The following is a 13,630-nucleotide window of genomic DNA, read 5'->3' on the forward strand; positions in this document are numbered from 1 at the left end:
AATAATGAGAGACGTCACCAGGCACATGCTCGGTAGACTTAGTCTTTCCTGGGCGCGGGAGGTTATCTACGCGTGGGCGGGAAAAGTTCGCGGCCGGGGAAAAGTTGATGATGAAGAACCAGGAAGTGCGCCATCTTGTCTCCACAATGCGGAGCCTAAGCAACAGAGGCCGCGGCAATTTCCGGGCCTCACGGCTCCGGACAGGTCTCGATCTCCTAACCTTGTGATCTGCCCATCTCAGCCTCCCAAAGTGCTGGGATTACAGGCATGAGCCACTGCGCCCGGCTTTTTTTTTTTTTTTTTTAATGGAATCTTGCTCTGTCACCCAGGCTGGAATGCAGTAGTGCTGTCTTGGCCCACTGCAACCTCCGCCTCTGGGTTCAAGCAATTTCCCTGCCTCAGCCTCCCGAGTAGCTGGGATTACAGGTGTGTACCACGATGCCCAGCTAATTTTTATATTTTTAGTAGAGACAGGGTTTCACCATGTTGGTCAGGCTGGTCTTGAACTCCTGGCCTCAAACGATCCACTCACCTCAGCCTCCCAAAGTGCGGTGATTACAGGCATGAGCCACAGCTGCTGGCCAGCATAGGTACTATTATTGTCCTGCTTTACAGATAAGGAAGCTGAGGCTTAGAATTTTTATACCCTAACCATCCTATTTGAATTACCAGCCCTTACCCATGGCCAACACTCCTTTCTCTGCCTTATTTTAGCCATAGCATTTTTTTTTTTTTCTAAGATGGAGTCTCACTCTGTCCCCCAGGGTGATCTTGGCTCACTGCAAGCTCCGCCTCCCAGGTTCACACCATTCTCCTGCCTCAGCCTCCCGCGTAGCTGGGACTACAGGCACCCACCACCACGGCGGGCTAATTTTTTTGTATTTTTAGTAGAGATGGAGTTTCACCGTGTTAGCCAGGATGGTCTTGACCTCCTGACCTCATGATCCGCCCGCCTCGGCCTCCCAAAGTGCTGGGATTACAGGTGTGAGCCACCACGCCTGGCCAACCATAGCATTTATTACCACCTAAGATGTTACATATTTTACTTTTTGGTTTGCCCTCTCCCTCTGTGAGACTATAAGCTCCATTAGGGAATAGATTTTTATCTTTTTATTCCTACTGTTATTGCTCATTTGCTGTGTCCCCAAGACCTAGAATTGTGCCTGGGTCATGATAGGTACTCAGTGTTGGTTGAATGAAAAAAGTGAGTGAATGAATTCTTGGTAAGAGTAAACTGGTATAGATTCTAAGGAAGTCAGTTTGGCAATAGTAATACTTAGCATGCGCTAACCTTTGGACCCTGCAACACCAGAACTAGGAATTTATCCTATAGATGATGTATTCGTGCGTCTGCCTAAAACCATGGGTATCAGGCATGGTGGCTCATGCCTATAATCCCAGCACTTCGGGAAGCCGAGGCAGGAGGATCATTTGAACTCAGGAGCTCAAGACCAGCCTGGGCAACACAGTGAGAGTCCATCTCTACCAAGTATATAAATAACCAGACATAGTGGCACCTGTCTGTGGTTCAAGTTACTTGAGGGGCTGAGGTGAAAGGATTGCTTGAGCCCCAGGAGTTGGAGGCTGCAGTGAGCCATGATCATGCCATTGCAGTCCAGCCTGGGTGACACAGCAAGACCCTGTCTCAAAAAAAAAAAAAAAAAGACTAGAAACGAGATACTTATCAGTCAGATAACTCATTAAACAAGGTGTGATAGGTCCTTCCAGTGGGCTTCTATGTAGAAGTGGAAAAGAAAGCAGTAAATCTGCATGTGCTGATATACAATAACCTAAGAGAGATTAAGTAAAAAAAAAGCAGAGTGTAAAATGGTGTATCACTTCCTTTCATTTGTATGAAAAGAAAAAGTATGATAGATTTTCAGATGTACTTGTTTATGCCTAGACTCTTTCTAGAAAGAAAGCTAAGAAATAGTTGCCTCTGAGGAGGGGACAGAAGTTTTAGGTTGGGATGGAGAATATCCTTTTACTGAGGTATAATTCACAAACCATATAATTCACTCATTTAAAGTGTATAATTCACTTTATATGAGTGAATTACTTTTGGTATATTTTATTACTTTTAAAGATTATGGTTTAAATATATATAACATAAAATTGGCGATTTTAACCCTTCCCTTTCCCTCCCTTGCCCCCCTCCTTTTTTTAAGAGACAGGGTGTCACTCTATTGCCTAGGCTGGAGTACAGAGGCAGATCATAGCTCACTGTAACCTTGAACTCCTGGACTTAGGCAGTCCTCTTACCTCAACCTCCCAAGTAGCTGGGACTACAGGCATGCGCTACCACACCTGGCTAATTAAAAAAAAATTTTTTTGTAGAGATAGGGTGTTACTATTCCCAGGCTGGTCTCAGATTCCATAATCTCAAGTAACTCAAGTGATTCTGCCACCCTGGCCTCCCAAAGTGATGGAATTACAGGTGTGAGCCATCACATCTGGCCTATCCCTTTTTAAGTATATAATTCATTGGCATTAATTACATTCATGATGTTGTATATCCATTGCCACTATTTCCCAAATGTTTTCATCCCCCAAACAGAAACTTTAACTACCATAGTGTAGTCTTTTATAGTATTTGATTTTTTAAAATAGTACATATGTATTACATTTTTTATTTTAAAACTAATTTTAAAATTAAAATATAAGTGTGAGATGGCACACACTTATAATCCCAACACTTTGGGAGGCCGACGCAGGAGGATAACTTGATCCCAGGAGTTCAAGACCAGCCTAGGCAACATAGCGAGACCTCATTGCTACGAAAAACATTTTTATATTATCCAGACTTGGTGGCACATGCCTGTAGTCCCAGCTACTCAGGAGGCTGGTGAGGGGATTGCTTGAGCCCAGGAGTTTGAGGCTGCAGTGAGCTGTGATTGTACCACTGTACTCCAGCCTAGGCAATAGAGCAAGACCCTGTTTCAAAAATATAAAGGAAAATAAAATATTTTAAAATTAAAATGAATTTTAAAAAGAAAGTATAACAAGTTTAGAAAACTTAGTAACTTGCCTAAGATCGCACAGCTCATACTCCATAGTAGCAACCACCAGTTTTATTATAAAGTAATAAAAATTCTTACAAAGAATGAAGTTTTAGCCATCTTTGTGGGTGTTATAAGGGACTTTGGGTATCATCTAACCCCTTCATTTTACAACTGAGATAACAGATTCATTGAGGTGAGATGGCAACCCCAAGTCAGGAATCCCATCAGTAGCAGGCTTCCTAATCCAAGGGACAGGATTTAGAGTAGGTCACAGAAGAGGTCTTTTGCTCTTTGACAAAACAAGTAGGGTTTGAATCTCCCCTGCCCCAAAATGAAATTTAGGAATCTCTTACTTGAGATTTTTTTTTTTTTTTTTGAGACGGAGTCTCGCTCTGTCACCCAGGCTGGAGTGCAGTGGTGCTATCTTGGCTCACTGCATGTTCTGCCTACCGGGTTCACGCCATTCTCCTGCCTCAGCCTCCCGAGTAGCTGGGACTACAGGTGCCTGCCACCACGCCCGGCTAAGTTTTGTATTTTACTAGAGACAGGGTTTCACCGTGTTAGCCAAGATGGTCTTGATCTCCTGACCTCATGATCCACCTGCCTCAACCTCCCAAAGTGCTGGGATTACAGGCATGAGCTACCACGCCTGGCCAAATATCTCTCATATGTCCCATGCACCTGTACTGTCTAGTAGGAGGGAATGGGCCCACTGCGCCCTGATATTATTGTTTCTGTTTATCTGAAACTATGCAGCAAACCTTCAGGGTCTATCTCAATTTCTACTTGTAAGAAAATTTCTCTGATTGCCCTACCACATCCAATTTCTACCTAATTCTTATATACATTATTATTTGAAACATGTAATTAGCCATCAGAGAATGATGTGAGGCATTTTATAGCTGTATCCATTTATGAGTCCATTCTGCCCACTACTGTAAAGCTCCAGGGAGGCGAGAGGTGGGTGATTGATTCCTGCTAGAAGGTCCCCAACAGATGGTTGTTGGTTGCTTGGATTAATTGAGCTGTGCCTTTCTGAAAAAAAACCCTATGATTTTAGATATGAGTTATTCCAAAGGCTTCTCTGCACCTCCCTGCAGAGCAACATACTAGGTCACAGAACATTGGAATTGGTGGACACTGTGGCTATCCCTCAGTTGCTGAGAACCAAGTGTGACCCTTCCCTGTTTTTCTTACCCTGGCATTAATTACACCTTCATTTATGTGATTGTTTGATTACGGTTCATCTTTTCCTCCTCCCTTTCACCCCCAATAGACTAGAAATTCCGTGAGAACATAGACTGTGTCTGGCTTGACTCATCATCATATCTCCAGCACCAAGCCTGGCACATAGTAGGTGCTCAAGAAATATTTGTTGAAGGACTGGATGAATGAATATAGCACCTTATTTTATAGATGAGGAAGCAGAGGCCCAAAGAGGTCAGGTCAGTGGCAGAGCTGGGACAAGAAGGCAAGTCTACTGGTTCCTTAGCCAGCGTTCTATTTTCCTCTGTATCCTCTCAGCATTGGAGTTGGAAACTCTTGGAACCTAGTCTTACCCTTTTATTTTACAAATGGAAAACTGAGGCCCAGAGAGGGGAAAAACTTACCCAAGGCCACAGAAAGAGGCACTGGCAAAGCAAAGCCCGATACCTAGGTCTTCTGACTCCCAAGCTAGTGCTCTTTCTTTGTAAAAGCACAGAAAAAAACAAAGCTGAATTGGGCTTCTTGCCAAGCCCCTGCAGGAGGTCACATAGCTGAGCAGCTCTCAGAGTTCCTTGTCTATTCTTAGCCTGAACTTTTAGTGACTCTGGTCTTCAGCAGCCTTTTTTCCCTTTTTTCCTTTGCATTTGGTCTGTTGTGTATATGTAGTGTGTGTTTTAAATAAATGGTGCTACGTGTAGGAAATGGGCTTCAGCACAGTCCTGCTACAGAGGCCCTGGAAAGAATAAACGTGAGAGAAGGGGCCCTGAGAAAACAATCAACTTCCCTTCCTCTGAAGTGACCCCAGTGTCCCAGAGACACCCCCTCTCTGCTGCTTGTCACAACACAACTGCCAACAGAAGGTTAAACTCCTCACAATAAGAAGGAAATCAACAGAAAGAATTTACAAGAAGGATTGGCTGTTAGTATTTGCCACTGAAGCCTCATTTTGATGAAGATCAAAAATCAGCTCTTCCTAAGCTGTGGTCCCTCTTCTAACATACACTTTGATTTCCCACCACCAAGTCATTTTTCAGTCAGTCACCAAACATGAATGAAAAGACCCTTCAGACACAGTTCTAGCCTCTCAAAGCCTACTGCTTTCTCTACTTGTACAAACACTTGCTCCAGAGACATACAAGAAATTTAAGCAGCTACTGACCTCAGGTTACTTGGAAAAGACAAGAGACACAGAGGACAGAAGGTAACTAATATTGCCCTTGTACAAAATGACCAATGAGAACAGTTCTACATCAAGTTCACATGAGGCAGAGGTTGCTCTGGGCTAAGCTAGGTCAAGAAAAATTCAGGAGAGCAACTTGAACTGGTCTTGTATATCGGTTATCTATTGCTGTGTAACATACTGCTCCACTTTGTGTTTTAGTTGACTATTTTTTTTTTTAATAGAGATAGGATCTCACTATGTTGCCCAGGCTGGTTGTGAATTCCTGGGCTGAAGGGATTCTTCTGCGGCAGCCTCCCAAAGTGCTGGGATTACAGGTGTGAGCTGCCACGCGTAGCCTAGTGTCTATTCTTGCATGACGAATTACCTTAAAACTTAGTGGCTTAAAAGAATAAACATTTATTGGCCGCGCGCGGTGGCTCAAGCCTGTAATCCCAGCACTTTGGGAGGCCGAGACGGGCAGATCACGAGGTCAGGAGATCGAGACCATCCTGGCTAACACGATGAAACCCCGTCTCTACTAAAAAATACAAAAAAAAACTAGCCGGGCGAGGTGGCAGGCACCTGTAGTCCCAGCTACTCCGGAGGCTGAGGCAGGAGAATAGCGTGAACCTGGGAGGCGGAGCTTGCAGTGAGCTGAGATCCGGCCACTGCACTCCAGCCTGGGCGACAGAGCAAGACTCCGTCTCAAAAAAAAAAAAAAAAAAAGAATAAACATTTATTATCCAACAGTTTCTATGGGTCAGAATCCAGGTGTAGCTCAGCCAGGTGCCTCTGGCTCAGTCTCTCATGAGGTTTCAGTCAAGCTCTCAGCCTAAAGGGTCATCAGAGGGTAGAGAAGAATCCAGTTTCAAGCTCACTAAAGTGGTTGTTGGTAGGCCTCAGTCCCTCCTGACGCAAGCTTCTCCACAGGGCTGCTTCAAGACTTGGTGCCGGCTTCACCAGGGTGAGAGGTTTAAGAGAGGAAGCATGACCAAGATGGAAGCCACATTCCTTTTGCAACCTAATCTCAGAAGCAATATCCTATCACTTTTGTTGTATTCTTGTTATCAGCAGTGAGTCACCAAGTTCAGCCCACATACAAGGATGTGAATACCACGAGGCAGAGATCATGGGAGCCATCTTAGAGGCTGCCTGCCATACCTGCCAGATGGATAGGATTTAAATAAGGCATAGTAAGCATTCTAGTTAGGGAACTGGAGATTGGAAAGGTTTGATTGGGGATGATTTGGTTGGAACAAGACATCTAAATAAGGAGGGTAGGAGGTAACTAGAGAGGTTAACTGGGCCCAGACTGAACTGGGTTTTCAATGCCAGGCCAAAGAGTTTTAGAGTTATGTGCCACATAACACATCTAATGGTGGTCCCATAAGATTATAATGGAGCTGAAAAATTCCCATTGTCTGGTGATGTCATGGCCATTATACCATCCTATTGCAGCGCATTACTTACATGCTTTTGGTGATGTTGGTGTAAACGTACCTATTGCACTGCCAGTCATATAAAAGTATAGCACATACAATTATATACAGTGCATAATACTTGATAATAAATGATGATGTTACTAGTTTATATATTTACTATAATATTAATCGTTATTGTAGAGTGTACTCTTTCTACTTATGGGGAAAAAAAAGTTAACTGTAAAACAGCCTCAGGTAGGTCCTTCAGGAAATATTTGAGAAGAAAGTATTGTTATCATAGAGGATAGCTCCATTCATATTATTGCATGGAGCTTCCAGTGGGACAGGATGTGGAGATGGGAGACAGTGATATTGATGATCCTGACCCTGAGTAGGGAGGGTCCCTGGATAGCCCTGACCTAGGCTAATGTGTATGTGTCTGTCTTAGTTTCAAACAAAAGTGTTTAAAAAGTAGAACAAAAATAAAATTTTAAAAATGGAAATAAACTTATAGAATAAGGATATAAATGAACTATTTTTGTATAGCTGTACAATGTTTTGGTATTTTAAGCTAAGGGTTATTACAAAAGAGTCAAAAAGTTAAAAATTAAAAGGTTTATAACATAAAAAAAGTTACTATAAGCTAAGCTTAATTTGTTGAAGAAAGAAAATTTTAAAAATACATTTAGTGTAACCTAAGTATACAGTGTTTATAAAGTCTACAATAGTGCACAGTAATGCTGTGGGCCTTCACATTCATTCACCACTCCCTCACTGACACACCCAGAGCAACCTCCAGTCCTGCAAGTTCCATTCGTGGTACATGCCCTCTACAGGTATACTGTTTAAAAAATTTTTGGCCAGGCATAGTGGCTCATGCCTGTAATTCCAGCACTTTGGGAGGCTGCAGCAGGTGGATCACGAGGTCAGGAGATTGAGACCTTCCTGGCTAACACAGTGAAACCCCATCTCTACTAAAAACATAAAAAATTAGCCGGGCGTGGTGGCACGCACCTATAGTCCCAGCTACTCAAGAGGCTGAGGCAGGAGAATCTCTTGAACCCGAGAGGTGGAGGTTGCGAGAGCTGAGATGGCGCCATTGCACTCTAGCCTGGGTGACAGAGCAAGACTCCATCTCAAAAAAAAAAAAAAAAAAAGGAACTAGGTCGATTTTATTCCTGTTGTATCTGTATAATTTACAATAGAGGTTGGCATATAGTAGGTGTCCATGAAAATTTGTTGACTGAATAATACAGTTACCAGATTTGTTTTTTAAAATTTCTGACAATTTAACCCAAAGGAAGCCTCAATTTTTTTTTTAGGGGTTTTTAATCGGGAATAAAATTTTTTCCCCTTTTTTTTTTTTTTTTTTTTTTTTTTTTGAGACAATCTTGCCCTGTTGCCCAGGCTGGAGTACAATGGCGTGATCTCGGCTCACTGCAACCTCCATCTCCCAGGTTCAAGCAATTCTCCTGCCTTAGCCTCCCCAGCAGCTGGGATTACAGGCATGTGCCACCATGCCCAGCTATTTTTTTGTATTTTTAATAGAGGCGGGGTTTTGCCATGTTGGCCAGGCTGGTCTTGAACTCCTGACCTCAGGTGATCCACCTACCTCGGTCTCCCAAAGTGCTGGGATTACAGGTGTGAGTCACCGCACCTGTCCTACTTGTCCCCTATTTTTATTCAAATTACCCAGCAGATAACGAAGGGGGAAATTGAGCTTTAATTGTGGGCCTACATCCTTCCCTGTGACTAAAAGTTCTTTAAACAGTTCATCATTCTGTCGAGCTTCAGAATCTTGGAAGACAAACTTGGTGTCTAAGAACAGACAAAGCTGGTTCCACCCATCTAGCAGTTCAGGAGTAGAACCTGCCAATAGACTGGTCAAGGTCCCAACACCTGGTCCTGCCCATTAGTCACACTGCGTCCTGCCTTACTGGCTGACCAGAAGCTATTTTTGTGCAATGCCTTTAAGTATGAAGAGAGAACTCGTTCTGGGGCAAGGAGTAAAGGAAGCAAAACTGTAGGTGGGTGTATTAGTTCTGCTAGGGCTGCCATAACAAAATACCACAGACTGGGTGGCTTAAACAGGAAATTTATTTTTCACGGTTATGAAGACTGGAAGTCCAAGATCAAGATGTGGGCAGGGTTGGTTTCTTGTGGGGTGCCTCTCCTGGGCATGCCAATGGCTGTCGTAATGCTGTGTTCTTCCATGGCCTTTTCTCTCTGCACATCCCTGGTGTCTCTTCCTCTTAGAAGGACACCAGTCCTATTGGATTAGAGTCCCACTCTTATGACCTATATAACCTTAATTACTTCTTTAAAGGGCATATCTCCAAATACAGTCACACTGGGGATTAGGACTTCAAAATATAAATTTAGGGGAGGCAATTTGGTCTGTAACAACAGGCAAGGTTTATTTCAAGTATGCCTCTTATCCTCTCATCCATACTCTTATAAAGGAAGGATAATCTCACATCTGTGGAGATGGCAGTTGATGATCCCTAAAAATTCTTCAATCCATGGTCTCGTGTGATATTACAGCAGCCTCCAAGTTATCAGAGGTAGTGTTATTATCCTTCCACTTCAGATGAAGAAACAGACCAAGAGGGTTAACAGGTTCTCCCAGTCACAGAGTATAGAATCTCGTTTCTAACCCCTGGGCTGTCTGTGCTTTGCCCTTGGCTCCTCAGGGGTGGCCCCTGCGATGCCCCCCCCCCCCCAGATTCTTTTGTTTTTTCTGTTTTGAGGTAGGATCTCTATCTGCTACCCAGGCTGGAGTGCAGTAGCATAATCCTGTTTCACTGCAGCCTTGACCTCCAGGGTTCAAGCAATTCTTCCACCTCGGCATCCCAAGTAACGCGCACCACACACCTAGCTAACATTTTTTTTTTTTTTAACTTTTAGTACCAACGAGGTCTTGTCATGTTTCCCAGGCTGGTTCAAACTCCTGGGCTTGAGTGATCCTCCCAAAGTGCTGGGATTACAGGCAGGAGCCACCAAACCTGGCCCTCCCCACCTAGATTCCAACTCCCCACTTTTTCTTCCTCCTGCTCTACTCCATCAAAACTTACCCACACTTCAAAGTTCTTCCATTTGATTTTCAGAGTGACAACTAACTGATTGAATAAACCATTATTAATAAACTATATTGATATGTTAGTGAATGAGATATTATTAGGAGGGAGCTTGGCCAAACAGATTAACAATCTGTGAGATTTGACATCTTGAAAAATATTTTTTTCGCATACCATATCCAACTTACTTATATTCTGACAGAAATTATGTAAACTATATATTATTATTATCTTTTTTTCTGAAAAAAAGAAACAGAGACAGAGATTAGGTAGCTAGGCCAGGATCACACAAGTAAGTAGCAGAGGTGGAACTTGAACCCAGATAACTGCGTATACTTTTCACAACGTCTTGCCCACAGCCAAACTTTACTAGTTAGTTCAGAAAACTGTTACCCTGAAGTTCACCTCTGAATAGTCAAAGATGTGGCCTTCCCTCACCCGTCTAGTCTACCCTAACCTGCCCTCAATTGAGTTCCCATAGTGCTAGGACTTGAGTCTCATCTCCATTCCTGCTTAGCTATGGTGATCACGAGCACATTTTTTCCCTCCTCACTGGGCTTTTGTTTTTTCACCTGTGAAATTAAAGCATTGACTGGGGTCATTTTTCAGTTTTAAGACTCTAAAAAACTGATTGTTTTTATCTTCCATTTCATTCATTCAATAAGTATTCATCAAGCACCTGGTTGTATCAAGCACTCTGCTAGGTACTGAGGACAGAGCAATGAACAAGTGAGACAAGGTCTCTGCCCTCAGGGAGTTTTCTTTTCTTTTCTTTTTTTTTTTCGAGACACAGTCTCGCTCTGTTGCCCAGGCTGGTGTGCAGTGGCACGATCTCGGCTCAGTGCAACCTCCGCCTCCCAGGTTCAGGCCATTGTGCTGCCTCAGCCTCCCAAGTAGCTGGGATTACGGGCATGCACCACTACAACCAGCTAATTTTGTATTTTTTTTAGTAGAAACAGGGTTTCACCATGTTGGCCAGACTGGTCTCAAACTCCTGACCTCAGGTGATCCGCCTGCCTTGGCTTCCCAAAGTGCTGGGATTGCAGGCGTGAGTCGCCGTTCCCAGCTGTGAGTTCACTTTCTTACATGTCGGGAAAGGACCCTCGAAAGCATCTAGTCCAGTCCTTTTACAGAAGAGAAAAGTGAGCCATGATGGCAAGTGACTTATTCAAAGTCACAAAGCAAGAAGTGGCAGAGAAGGCATCCAGGAAGCTGGATGTTTTCATTCTCAGTTTGGGGCGTTTTTCTTCCTCGCCACACCTTGTATTGTGAGTTCTCCTAGAACATGGTTTATCTCTGCTGGCTAACTAGACTGTGGCCTCTGATAGGCGTTTATCCCGAGATATGCTTCACACTGTGCTGCTGCTGGAGTATCTGACAACAGAGCTCACTCAGAAACCACCATTTCAACATTCTGAACCAGAAACTCTCCAGCACACAGGAGTACGATCAGAGTGTGACATGCAGGGCACAAGCCAGCTCACAAGTAGCTCTGCTCTGCAGGGGCTCCTCTTTTTCATGCCTGCAGGGGCTGGAGTCTGTTTCCACCATCAGACTGCATATTTTTCTGTTCTGCTCACTACTTTCCGACTGCTTTCTTTTCTCCACATCAGGACCTGAAGTAGGTGGCTGCCCATCCAGGTATTCTACAGGCACTTGCCCATGAAACCTTCACCACTCCTTGAATCTGGTTCCGTAAAGTGAGCCAGCTGAAACTTAGGCTAAGTGACTTACTGAGGCAGCAGTCAGCACAGTGTGGGACCAACCCCCATGCTCTTTCCCAAACGGAGGCACCTTCCTTCATACCTTGGGCGTGATCTGTAACAGCGCAGAAAGCTTGGACACCAGCAGGGTGGCACCTAAATGGGAAGGACCTGTCTGCACTGTCTGCATTCAATAAGCGTTCATCACCCTTCACCACAGTCATTTTTTAATTTTATATTTTATCAAAGTCACACAGAAACATTGATTAAAAAGGGAACTAGTTCTGTAAGATTTGCTAAGACAAAGAGCAATCCTCAACCTCCCTGTACCCACCCCAAACCCATTTCCTTTTCCCTAGAGGGACCAATTTCAACTTGTTTAATTCCTTTGGAATTTACTTATCTCCAAATAACATGTTTGTAATACTACTTCCTGTTTTTTCCTTTAGGCCTTATCTGTTGACTTCCCACTATGGAAGATGAGGATTTAGCTCCTTCTTCTTCACTTGCCCCCTCTATACATATGCACCCCTTTCTGTGCCCCCTTGCTCCCAATATAGTGTAATTTTTTGTAGATAATAGTGTTTGTTATGACAGTGTAAATGCCACTTGCAGCTAAGCCATGTAGTCAGCCACGATTGCCTTTCCTATCTAACACACCACTTTGTTTTGCTTATCTTTTTTCATGCACTTAAGTTTCTAAGGCATTAGCACTAGTCACTGTTCCCACTTAAACTGTGCCAGTTACCTTGATCTTCTCTCAGCACATTCTTCTCAGGAAAGTCTCTTGGAGCCTTCTCTCCTGCTCTGAGGGCCTGCTACACACTGCTATTCTGGAAGCTCTGTTTACCACTGTCCAAGGGATTCCCTTGCCTCTTTCTTGTGTTAGATTGCCTGTTTTCTGGATCCCATGTCTTCTCATTTTATGCTTTCTTCCCTCGTTTTGATAACATGTCCTCCAGGAGTTTCCTGGGAGTACACAAGAGATAATTTTTTCAAAATCTTGTGTGTCTGAAAATGTCTAACACTTGGTTAATTGAGTGTAGAATTCTAGGTAAGAAATCGTTTTGCCTCAGAACTTAGATTCCTCAGCTCTCTCGTCTTCTAGCTTCCAGTGCTGCTGCTGAGAAGGCCAAAGTCATTCTGATTCCTCACTCTTTGTGTGTGACCTTGCAGAATTTCTTTGTCCCTAGCATTGAGAAATTTTACAATGACACACCTATTGTCCTGGCCATTCATGACCCTTTCAATATGAAAAGTCATGTCCTTTCGATTCTGGAGTGTTTTCTTGAATTATTTCATTTCCTTTGTTGTATTTCTGAAACTTCTTATTCACATTTTGGGATAAATTTCTCATCTGTTCCTTCCTAGTTTCTATTTTGTCTTTTTATTTTACTTCCTGGAAAATTTGCTCAATGTTTTCTAATCCTTCTATTAAGCATTTTGTTTCTAATGTCGTATTTTTTCTTTCCAGGAGCTCCTATTGTAGGCTTTACCCTTGAAAAAACTTTTTTTTTTTTTTTTTAAAGACGGAGGAGTCTTGCTCTGTTGCCCAGGCTGGAGTGCAGTGGTGCAATCTTGGCTCACTGCAGTCTCCACCTCCTGGATTCAAGTGATTCTCCTGCCTCAGCCTCCCAAGTAACTGGGATTACAGGCATGTGCCACCACGTCCAGCTATTTTATGTAATTTTAGTAGAGAGAGGTTTTTTTTTAAGACAGAGTCTCCCTCTGTTGCCCAGGCTGAAGTACAATGACGGGAACTCAGCTCACTGCAACTTCTGCCTCCTGGGTTCAGGTGATTCTCCTGCCTCAGCCTCCCAAGTAGCTGGGACTATAGGCACATGCCACCATGCCTGGCATCTTTAGTAGAGATGGGGTTTCACCATGTTGGCCAGGTGGTCTCAAACTCCTGACCTCAAGTGACCCACTTGCCTCGGCCTCCCAAAGTGCTGGGATTACGGGCATGAGCCACCATGCCCAGCCAAAAAACATTGTTTTGATGGAGTTTTAGATATAGCAAAATTAGATGCATATGATTAATTTACTTTTTTTTTTTTTT

General features: G+C 43.5%; 1 protein-coding gene across 3 annotated transcripts in view; it reads left to right on the forward strand.

Annotated features, from left to right (window-relative positions):
* LOC108540664 (uncharacterized) overlaps positions 1–13,630 on the forward strand; it is a 69,293-nt gene that overhangs the window by 25,755 nt on the left and 29,908 nt on the right. The window lies entirely within an intron of this gene.

Source organism: Rhinopithecus bieti, unplaced genomic scaffold (genome assembly GCF_001698545.2).
Source record: "Rhinopithecus bieti isolate Rb0 unplaced genomic scaffold, ASM169854v2 scaffold_19723, whole genome shotgun sequence".
Classification (NCBI taxonomy): domain Eukaryota; kingdom Metazoa; phylum Chordata; class Mammalia; order Primates; family Cercopithecidae; genus Rhinopithecus; species Rhinopithecus bieti.